Source organism: Pithys albifrons, chromosome Z, assembly GCF_047495875.1.
Source record: "Pithys albifrons albifrons isolate INPA30051 chromosome Z, PitAlb_v1, whole genome shotgun sequence".
NCBI classification, from domain to species: domain Eukaryota; kingdom Metazoa; phylum Chordata; class Aves; order Passeriformes; family Thamnophilidae; genus Pithys; species Pithys albifrons.
In genome coordinates this window covers 62,019,241-62,030,687 of record NC_092497.1, presented here as the reverse complement: position 1 = coordinate 62,030,687, position 11,447 = coordinate 62,019,241, and positions in this window count along the sequence as shown.

Genomic DNA, 11,447 nt, shown 5'->3' with positions numbered 1-11,447 from the left:
GCTGGAATTCTGAGGGCACTGGAAGAGAGCAGGGGAACAGTTCCTGCCCATCAGTCCAGCAAGCCACCAGTGACCACTGCCTTTCACACTTTTTGTCCACAAATAACCCTTTCATTGCCTTCTGGCACCATGCCTCACAGCTCTAGCTCTCCCCTTCCCCACTTGCTCACATGCCACAACCCAATCCACTGATTTTTCTTACCCCACACCCTCTCTTATCAGAACCACAGAATCCTTTAGATTTGAAAACACCTCCAAGGTCATCAAATCCAACCTTTGACTGATCACCCCTATGTCACCATGACAGTAAGTGCCACTTCCAGTCTTTCCACAGAATCACAGACTATTCTGAGTTGGAAGGGACCCACAAGGATCATCGAGTCCAACTCTTAAGTCAATGGCCCACACAGGGGATTGAACCCATGACCTTGGCATTATTACAACAAAGTTTTAACCAACTTCCTGAAAACCTCCAGGGATGGTGACCCCACCACCTCCCTGGGCAGCCCACTCCAATGCATAACAACCCCTTCAACTGCTCACACACAGAAGAGGTAAAGAACTCTAAGCAGGAATGCGCCCTTTTTAAAATGTGACATTTATTTCCTTTTTGATACAGAAGAGCCATTCTGTTCTGCAAACTGACAAAATAAGCTTTAATTCTCACTTTGTACCTGCTTAAAAACAGGATTTCTGATGATAAGCCCTACAAATTGAAATTCAAATTACATTTTCTCTTCTCACATTTTACCATTTTACAATCAAATTCGAAAACCTCAAGGTTTTATTCTTTCTGCTACCACCAGCACTTTCTGCTACACAGTACAAAAACTTCTGCATACACATAAACCTGCACTATGAACAGCCACAGAATCACAGAAATAAAGGGACTGGGCACATGTAAAAACTGTCTCTGGAGTTTATACTGCCTAGCAGGAAGTCCAGTCAAGCAACGTTCTGTTCACAAACCTAAAGGAGACTTTTCGATAGTATTCAGGTACAGCTCAGCAGGAATATCTTAACCATGGAAGGAGAAAGAAGAAACCGCCAACTCCATGGCAAGACCAGATCTAGACCTCCTTAAAGTAACAACTATTTTAATTTCCATTCTTTAGGGACTCAACATTTTTTTCCTCAGTCAAAAGTTATTCACATTATTCCCTTCCCAAACAGACCACACTGATTTATCACAGACTGATTGTCCTCCCCTGCCAGGGGCTCAGCTTTGCCTTAATCCCCCTTCTTCTGTTAAAAGCCTCTCACACAGAGAACAAAACACACCTCCTCCTGCCATTCCCCTCACCTAACACCAGCCTAAAATCATCCACTCTTAGTGAGCCGTATCTGTAGTGCTGTGTCCAGTTCTGGGCTTGTCAGTACAAGAGAGACAAGGAGCTGCTGCAGAGAATCCAGAGAAGGCCACAAAGACAGTGAGGGCTCTGGAGCATCTCTGTGTGAGGAGAGGGGCAGGAGCTCTACCTGGTTGTTCTGGGGAGGGGAACACTGAAAAGGGATCTCATTAATGCACATAAATATCACAAAGCTTGGTGCCCAGAGGATGGTGCCAGACTCTTTCCAGTGGTGCCCAGCATCAGAGCAAGACCATGCATTAAAACACAGGAAGTTATATCTCACCACGAAGAACAACCTCTTCACATTGAGGGTGGCAGAACATCGGCACAGCAGCCCAGGGAGGGTGTGGAGTCTCCCTCTCTGGAGACATCCCAAATCCCCCCGGTTGTGTCCCTGTGGCACCTGCTCCAGGTGACCTGCCTGGGCAGGGGCTGGGACTAGGGCATCTCCAGAGGGCGCTTCCCACCCTAACAGTTCTAACAATTCTGTGGTTCAACTCCCCACACACACCAGCCGCTACCACACCTCTGCTGCGGCCTATGGAGACCCCCACGGTGCTGCCGCTGCTCCCGCACACCCCACAGGCACGGCCCTCCCTCCGCGGGTCTGCGGTGCCTTCACCCCCGAGCCATTATCCCCTTCACCTGCAGGGCCACGGCCACCTCCCGGCTCTCCCGGGACCCGTCCCGCCCCACAAACCTGCCGCGGCCTCCCTGCTGCCGCCGCCGCCTTCTCCTGGCCCCGCCGCGCCGGCAATGGTCGCCTCCGGCCGCCCCTTCCGGCCGCCATTTCGCCCTCACCCGTCATGGAGGCAGAGCCTTGCCCTCTCCCGACATGGCCGCCGTTGCCATGGCGCCCGACGCCGGGCCCGGCCCCGCGACGGACATGGCGGTGCCGCCTCCCGGCTGAGGGGCCGCCCTCGGGCGGGTGTTCCCGGGCCGCACCCCGTCAGTGTGTCCGAATGCCCGGGAGCTGTCGGGAGGCAACGCTGGGGAGGTGTCCTCCCCTCCTGCAGTGGGCACCTGCGGGTTAAACAACCAAATCCAACAAAAAGAAATACATTGAGGTGCTGGAGCGGGTCCAGAGAAGAGCAACGAGGCTGGAGAAGGGACTGGAGCACAAGTGCTGTGGGGAGAGGCTGAGGGAGCTGGGGGTGTTCAGCCTGGAGAAGAGGAGGCTCAGAGGTGACCTCATCACTGTCTAGAACTACTTGAAGGGAAGTTCTGGCCAGGGGGGGGTTGGTCTCTTCTCCCAGGCACTCAGCAATAGGACAAGGGGGCACGGGCTCAAGCTCTGCCAGGGGAAATTGAAGTTGGAGATCAGAGAAAAATTCTTTCCAAAGAGAGTGCTCAGGGATTGGAATGGGCTGCCCAGAGAGGGGGTGGATTCCCCATACCTGGAGGTTTTAACCTGAGATTGGATGCAGCACTGAGTGCCATGATCTGGTAAAGGGACTGGAGTTGGACCAAGGGTTGGACTTGATGATCTCAGAGGTCTTTTCCAGCCCAATCAATTCTATTATTCTGCCCATGGCAGGGGTTTGGAACTAGATGAAGTTTAAAGTCCTTTGCAACCCAAACCATTCTGTGATTTGATGATTTATTTATCAGTTGAAAGTAAGTTTGTGCTCAGTTGGTTAAAACTTGGTTGCAATAACGCCAAGGTCATGTGTGTTCAATCCCCTGTGTGGGCCACTGACTTGAGAGTTGGACTCGATGATCCTTGTGGGTCCCTTCCAACTCAGAATAGTCTGTGATTCTGCACCTCCAAAACTGCATAAGATTTTTCTGCACCTGCATGATTTGCTTTCATGCAGCTCCACTGCAGCTGTTTGCACTGAGAATGCCAAACAAAAGTACAGTCCCCATGTTGCAAATCACAACATAATGGGCTGCCCTGCCCAAAAGCCATAGACTAGCTGCGTACCACACTACAAGACTTCAGGCTGAATAAACATCCGAGATCCTGATGGAAAAATTTAGCTTCCCCTGTGTATTTTTTGCCCACTGCAACTGCCAGTGCGAGTTTGGTGAGCCAGTGAGCTGCTGCAGCTTTGTGAGCAAGTGTGAGAGCAGCTGGGACAGGGAAGTTGACCTGCTTGACTGAAATCTCTATTTACTCAACACTACGTCATAAAGAAACCCTCACATAACAGCTCTGGTGAGTACCTGGGAGATTTCTTGAAATTTTGAATTCAGACCTCCCGGAGTTAAAAAATAAAAACCTCAACAAACGACAAAACATTTGCTAATGCATTTTCCATGAACAGCATTTCCTTGCAGCTAGGGAGCCCTTCACTGAGTGAGAAGAGGTTGGTAAGTGACTGATTCTCAGTTTAGCCAGTTCACCATAATATTTGAAACCAAAAAGTGCTTTTATGTTGCATGGAATGTACTCCAAATGAAGTCTTTGAGTCAGCATAGACTTCAATTCTTGTAGTTTTCCTTCCCTTGCTTTATACTAGTTTTTTCTCCCCTCAATGTATTTTTCTCTCAGATGTGGATCTCATGAAGAATAGATTTAGGTCCTCTCAGCAAAGCTGTAACTGAAATGGGGACGGCCACAACCTTTTATTTAATTTCATGCCTGTGTCTTTTATCTCTGTTGCACCTTGGCATTTCCTCCCCAGGGAAAGAAATCCCATTTCCTGCAAAGCACTTACTCCTGTACATTCTTGTCCCATATCTGTTTTAACCACTGTGTTTTCGATAAGCATTTAAACTGATCTTTGAGTTTATCATCCGTGTACCACATGCCACAGGCAACAGCGTTTGGGTCTGCCCTAAAACGGGTCTTGAAAGGGAAAGTTTTAGCATCCAGCTGGACTGTAGTGCTAAAACAGAAATGACTGTGCTTCAGGCTACCTGTAGCTTCCCCCACAGCCTGCAAACTCCAGACTGAGACCCTTGTTCCCCTCCAGTAGCAGGAACGTGCTGTTTCCCTTGGTGCTGCTCGCAGATTAACTGTGACCTCCTTGTGAATTGTTATGCAGAGACAACTCAGCATATTAGGGAAAAAATACAATCAAAAATATGAGTGCTAAGGAGAAGAAAGAGAGGGATTAAAACTAGTTGTATTAATACTTGAGATACTTTTGTGGAGAAACTGGGAGAACCAAAAAATCTAATGTCAGTAAAGAGGAACTGCAGCAATTTGGAATTATGTGCTGCCTATTAGGAATATGACAGGTAGGGTGGGGTTTTTTCCTGAAACTGGCAGGTTCAAACAGAGTCTTTTACTTGCAACTGCTGTAAGAGAGAGTTAAGCATTCATTCAAAATTATAGCTGGTTATGAACTCGAATGACTGGAGTGTTTCTTGGAATGGAAGTACACTTGCTTTTAGCATAAGCAGAAGAAAACACCAAAGACCCAGAGAAGAATAAATAAAATTGTGTAAGGAAACACCCTACAAATAAGACAACTTTGAGCTGGCAGTGTTAGTGTGGTCAAGCACACTAACACATAAAGGACACTCTAGATTGATTCTCCTTGTGTAAACTAGACTTGCACAGCCTTGTGACCAGGGTTGTGCTAAGCATCACCCATTACCTATTCCAAATCTCTATTCCAAATCAAGAAGACCTACAAAACCTCAACTATTGTCTCTCCCTCGCATTATAAGGGTAGTATCATATACTAAAGTTGTTATGAAAGCCCAACGCCCTGGCATGCAATGTACTCTCTTCAGTAAGGCAGGATGTTGGGACACAGTGCTGTGAACTGTTCACATATTACCCAGATGTGCCTGCAGATATGCAGTTAAATTTGGAAGTTGGGCACACCCAGGATGGTACATAAAGTGATCTGTCATCCAGCAAACTGTGTTGCTTCCAAAAGGAAACAGAGAAAGAGGAAATATTATTCATGTCGGAGATGGTGTGATAGCTCATCTTCCTAAAACCTAAGTCAATGTGAGATCATGGCTAGCAGAAGGCCCTGCCCTGGGGCCAGAGAAGTCTCTCTTTTGCCATAAGGTTTATGTTCCTGGAGTCAGCTGAGGAAATATTAGAACACAGATTCATCCCAAAGATGGGAACAAAAGAGCTTTGTCCAATCAGCTCCAGATGTTGTCAGCAGCAGATGGAGAAGGGAATTTCAGGTTGCACATATGAGGAAAAAGGCTGGACAAATGGGCCCACTGACCTGGGCCTCACAAGAAGCAGCCACCCTAAGATAACAAGTTGGAAAAATTACATCTGTAGGCAAACAGTGAATAGGCAAAGCAAAATAATATCCACATCAATCACAGCAGACTAACTGCCCTAAAGGAGCTAATCAGACTCCAAGTTCAGTGAAGCAAAGCCCTTTCCGTTAATATCTCTGTGGAAAAAGTGTATTTTTGTGTCAGCACATGGATCAATCTTTCATTTCCTAGGTTTTCTACTGTAACCACAGCAGTTACTTCATGACAACCCCAGTGCCAGGTACTATAGAAGAACAATTATGAAACAGAGGCTTTAGTGTGCCCTGAGGTAACTGGCACATATATTCAGTGCCAGAGATCATATAGTTGAAGGAAAGTTAGGAAAGTCTCAGGATAGATAGATAGATAGATAGATAGATAGATAGATAGATAGATAGATAGATGATAGATAGATAGAAAGAAAGAATGCATATTAGTGGAACATACTTCCAAATAAAATAACCAGATCTGTATGTTTGTGGAGGTCTTTGGCTTCAAAGCAAATGTAGCTCTTTTTTTAAAAAATAAAACCACACAAATAAATAGGATGAAGGGCTTGTACTGAACTTCCTAGCCCCCTCAATTTCCTCATATACTGGCTAAAGACAAGATGATTCTATCTTTCTCTGCTATTTTGATCATTAGTGCTTGGAAGCAAAAATAGGAACACTAGTGGCTAAAAAGACATCCCTTTCTTAATGGTTGATTTGTGCAAAGGCACTTTCATGTTACCAAATAGTGATAAGCAATAAGATTTTTTAAAAGCTGACCTTTGAAGCACAAACCTTCAGTCCTTGTTCAAAATTTTGCTCTCTAGGTTTGTTGCAGTATCCCCTCCTCTTGGCATGATTTTGTCCTTAACTCATTTTGGCTAAAGATGTGCTGTAAAAAATGTGGTTTTCCTCTCTGTGTTGTTGGTGTGGGCATGAAATGGAATGAAAGGTGATGCTGGGGCATGCTGTGCCAGGTACATTTTTATTAGGGACAACAGTGGAACTTTTAATAACATCAGTTTACTTTACCTAATCATATCCACTCAATGCAGAGGGTATATCAGGTCACACAGAAATGTATCACTCTACAGCACCCTTGATTTAGTCAACAACTGCTATTTGTATAATTTCAGAATGTTACAATTTTTTTGACAGACAAGCTGACTAAAGAAAATGAGCACACACAAAACTATAGCAAATGCACTTTAACTAAGTTCTTGCTTTACTGTAAAAAAATGGACTTTTTAAAAATTAAAATTAGTTAATTATTGTTTACCAGTTCATGCTACTGTAGCATAGTACAGTACTTATGACACACATCTAGGAGGAGAGATACAGATCCTATTTTGCCCAGTGGAAGGAAAGAAATTCCATTATCACCAGACGAGAACTGGCTCTGATAGAAATGTTTAAGTTTCTCATATGGCCTGCAAAAAATTCTTTTGTTTTGTCATGTTACTTCCCTAGTCGTGTTCCTCCTGTAGCAAAACACTTGATGCTATAAGCTAAATGGAGAATATAGGTTTGGATTGAAAAGATGACTAAGTGGATTTATTTTATGGAAATAATGAAGTCTGTAAAACATGTCTACCTACTGCCCCTTTCCATTTGGATGCTCATCACCCCCCATACTTTTCCCAGTACGAGCTTTGCACAATGTAATTATACAGTTAAAGCAGTGTCTTAAGTAAGATCAGTACATCATAACTATGATCTGGGAAAAGCCAAAGGCTGTTTGACTGCACCATGCACACTGAAAATGCTGGAGAACCAGACAGCCTGGAGGCACAAAGTGGTGCTGGAAGCAGCTCAGTTAAAAGACAAGACCATAGAGAAAAGAAGGGCCCTCTCTTGACACCCAGAACATCCTGGCAGACAGTCTGAAAAAGAAGGAATGAAAGATTCCAGTCAGTGAGAAACCCAGACTGGAAAGTCTCAACAGGAATTATGAGTGATTGCCTTGCTGGCTCACTGTCTAGTTGCCATAATGATTATGAGAAATAAAACACCCAGGAAATGGAACTCAGACTCTGCTGGGCACCACACCATCCTAATTTGCTGCCTGTGCACAGAGGATTCTTGTGTACAACTGGTTCTGGAAACAGTGTTTTGAGGCTTTTCCTGAAAATGAGTCCATGTCCACTATCCATAGTTATTTAATTGTAGCAGATGTGCTTAAATTTTAAAAATATGCTCTTCCAAAATTGCTTTGTATACTGGTAAGCTCTTTACTGTTGCATTGTGAGACCAGAGAAAAAAATGAGTTTTGTCTGAAAATATTAATTACTCATCAGCAGTGAAAATTACAGAATTCGCAAAATAAGTTCTAGAGAAATCACTTGCATCTATATACTAGCCAATGTAGCTCTTGTAATTATAACCAGTTATCCTTCTAGATCATGGACTAGTCACAGATTTTAATGTGTTCCTTCAAGTATGGCCAATGTCCCTAGATGGCCTCCCAGGACTTGCCTAAACTTAGACATTCCAAAAAAATGTAACCTGAAGGAATTAAAACTATAAACTAAGAGTGAACTATTTTAGCTTCTGTGTTGCATCCACTATTTCATGGAATGAGAAAAGGTTAACAAAACACCAGCTAGGCAGAATTAAAACCTCTTAAATTTCAAATAGTGCTTTCTCTTAGGGATTTGATGCAATCATAATTTGAAACAATTTTCCTGAGAGTCTTTGTGTAGTTATAACCTTGTGTGAGTGGTACTCAGACTTTCTAGCTAGACAGGCTGTTTCTCCCAATCAGTCACCTGACCTTTAGTTCCAGACGTGCTAACTGAAAATTTGCAGTAAAAAAGAGAAGAGAAATTACTAACTCTCTATGCTTCTCACACAGGAGCAGAATTTGTTAGTGAAATGTGCCCAGTGACCATAACTTTACTACATTCTGCAAGGGAAAACTAAAAGCTTTCCAGCAGTCCCTGGGGGATAATTCCTTTAAACTAAGTTTGGAAATCTTCTGGTTTGCCTTTTCACCCCATTCTCTCTTTTAGAATCAGCATGGGTTTTTTTAGTAAAAAACATGCTGTTCCAGACCATTCTTCTATGTTGCAAGACAGAGCAAATAACTGACAGCCAATTTTTTTAAGAGATACTTTGAAGAGCTACTGGATTCAATGTCTAAGTGGAAATGTTTGACTCTCTCTTTGAAATTCTCTTGAGGTCTGCAAGAGTCAGAATGTTGGAGCAAGACAGGAAGGAAGTTGGATCACCACAGTATATGCAACTACACTGGCCAAGATGCATCCATTTCTTTGAGTGTGGTCACACTTGAGGTCCTTCTGAAATGCCATTGACATTTAACACATCACCATGTTGGCTCACACTGGTATTTTTTTAGCCCTGCCTAATGATTTTCATCAGAGAAGCAAACGAAGCATAGAAAAGCTTTCTATGTGTGCCAAATACTCTCTAAATTGAACTAGACTACAATAAGCATGTTTCTGTCATCTTCAGATGTGTGCAGGTTGGGTAGAAGAGATTAAAGGAACAGTATTTAATAATTTATCTGCAAGATTAATTAGTTATTGGTATAAGTCTGGGATGAAGCTCTGTATAGGAGACTGTATAGAAGAAAGGCCTGGGGAATATATGAAGAGTGCTTAGTCCTGAAAAGATAACCAAATGCACAGGATGAAAAGGAGATCAAAATATTTTAGCCTTTTCAGAGAACATTAACTTATCTTAGACAGCTAAGCAGCATGAATCCATCCCCACTGGAGCTGTGTTTCCACTAACTACTGCTGTCTAAAGTTAAACACAATAGCCTTGACATATAAGCTCATTATGTCTCTAGCAAACAGGACTTTGAACCTTTTTTTGTCCCCAGTGGCCAACACTGGGTCTAAAGAGAAAAGATAAAACCACTGTATGTAATTTGGTTATCATCAGTATTGTTTTTCCATTCAAAACAGCCATTGGAAATGTCTGCTATTTCTTAAAGAAACAGAATGTAAGCAGGAAATATTTATTGCTTTACCTTGTGGATTTTTTCCCCCTATAAATATTTAAAGGAAGAAAAATATTTTAAAATTTAGCTTTTGAAGTGAACAGCAGATAGCCACAAGAAGATCTGTTGTGCATCTGACAGTACAGCAATAACCAGGTAACTTTTATCATCTGGTATCTGTGCATAAAGGAATAGTAGTGTCACTCGAGAACCTCTCAGAGTGTTTGTGGAACAGGTACAGCCTTTAGAGGTTATGTACATACCGGTACAACAAGTTATGCTAAACACATTATTCCTTCCTCCTGCTAGAATGCAATCACTTTGGATTTTTTCCTAAGGAGACCATGCTTACAAAATGTTTTAGTTTTTTCTAATTGCATTTTTTTTCTACTTCCCTTTTTTTTCCCTTCTTTCGGTCTTTTCGCAGCTGCCTTCCTGCCCATAGTAAATGTAAACATGCTTCTCAAATTTCATTGCAATTGGCTGAACGAAGCAAGTCTCAAGTAAGTTTGTTGCCGTGTACTTCATGCAGCCTCTTGCAGAGCAGAGATGCAAATCTCCATCCTGCTGGACAGAAACCTTCAGCACACTCAAAACAGGAAACTTTTGATTGATTTGTTGGCTGCATAATCAGCACATGCAGCTCAAAATGATCTGGAGTGTGCATACCCTCGCGGCCTTGCCTTGCAGTAAAAGCATGAAGCAGTAGGACTATTGTGTGGGAGCAAAGCTAAGGAATCAGGAGTGGGAAAGAAACATGAGACAGGAGTAAGGAGATTTTGACAGTGGTGCATTGGGCACAAATAACACAAATCCATAAAAAATAAGGTTTCCCAGTTCAGCAGCCCCCAATTTCTGCACTGCCTGCACACTGTGCAAGTCTCTGAACATCACCTGCCTAGCTTGTCCTGCCTCTCACGCTCATGGTTATGAAAGGCAGGAGCCATACCTGATCTCAGGCAAAGAAAAAGAAAACATTATCCCCATTCCCTTGCACAAATTCTCAGTGCCATCAGAGCTGTTACAGTGGATGTCAGAGGGGAAAGGTGACTTGGCACCAGAAAATACTCAGATCTGAACATCTGGTCTTAACCTCCACTATCTGGGTAAATTCTCACCACAAGATCTTTTTTCTGATTATAGTCTTTAAGTACCATCCTGTTATTGTAGAGACCAAGTAATTTCATAAGCAGCTATTTCTTCTGAGCATTTCAGGTTGCAGTTCGGTTACTGCACGAGCAGTCTTGTCCCCACATGCTCACCTCTGCGTTCCAGACCCCTCCCTGCTGTGCTGACATACTTATTTGGTGTGGGGAACTGAAGAGATAAAGTGATCGGCTAAGAAATAATCCATCATAAGAAAAGGTGTATTTGTTCAGCCAGATTAGCCTTCCTTATGCTCATGCACAGCATGAGCACCATGATAAGAATGCATGAGTAGTCAGGAATTACAGGCTTCCACTGTCATTCTGTGCCACAGCAGCCCAGTCACTTGAGACTCCTCTCCCTCAGTCTTCTGAGTCCAGCAGAACCTGTTTTAAAGAAATAATTGTTTAAGAATGAAAGTTGAGTGTTCTCTGAAAAGCGTGCAAGTGAGCAAAGTGAGAGCAGGGAAGACTGTACAGAAATTACAAAAAAGAAATACACAAAATTACAATTACCTAAATTTGTTCCCAAAGAAGAGGACTTCTGGGCCATTCTTCTTCATTTATCCCAGACTGTTCTGCTGGCTGAAACACCATCCAAAATGTGATACTGGGTGCAATGTGACCTGTTTCTGGTGATGTTGCTTAATAGCCACTCTCCCACTTGCACACTGACACAGAAGTAGGAAAAGTATTTCTTTTCTTCTCACATATTCTGCAACTCTAATCCTGAGAAGAACATAGTAATGGACTTCCTAGGAATGTATTATCTCTTTCCCACCTCCCATATTCTCATATACCCTTTTTT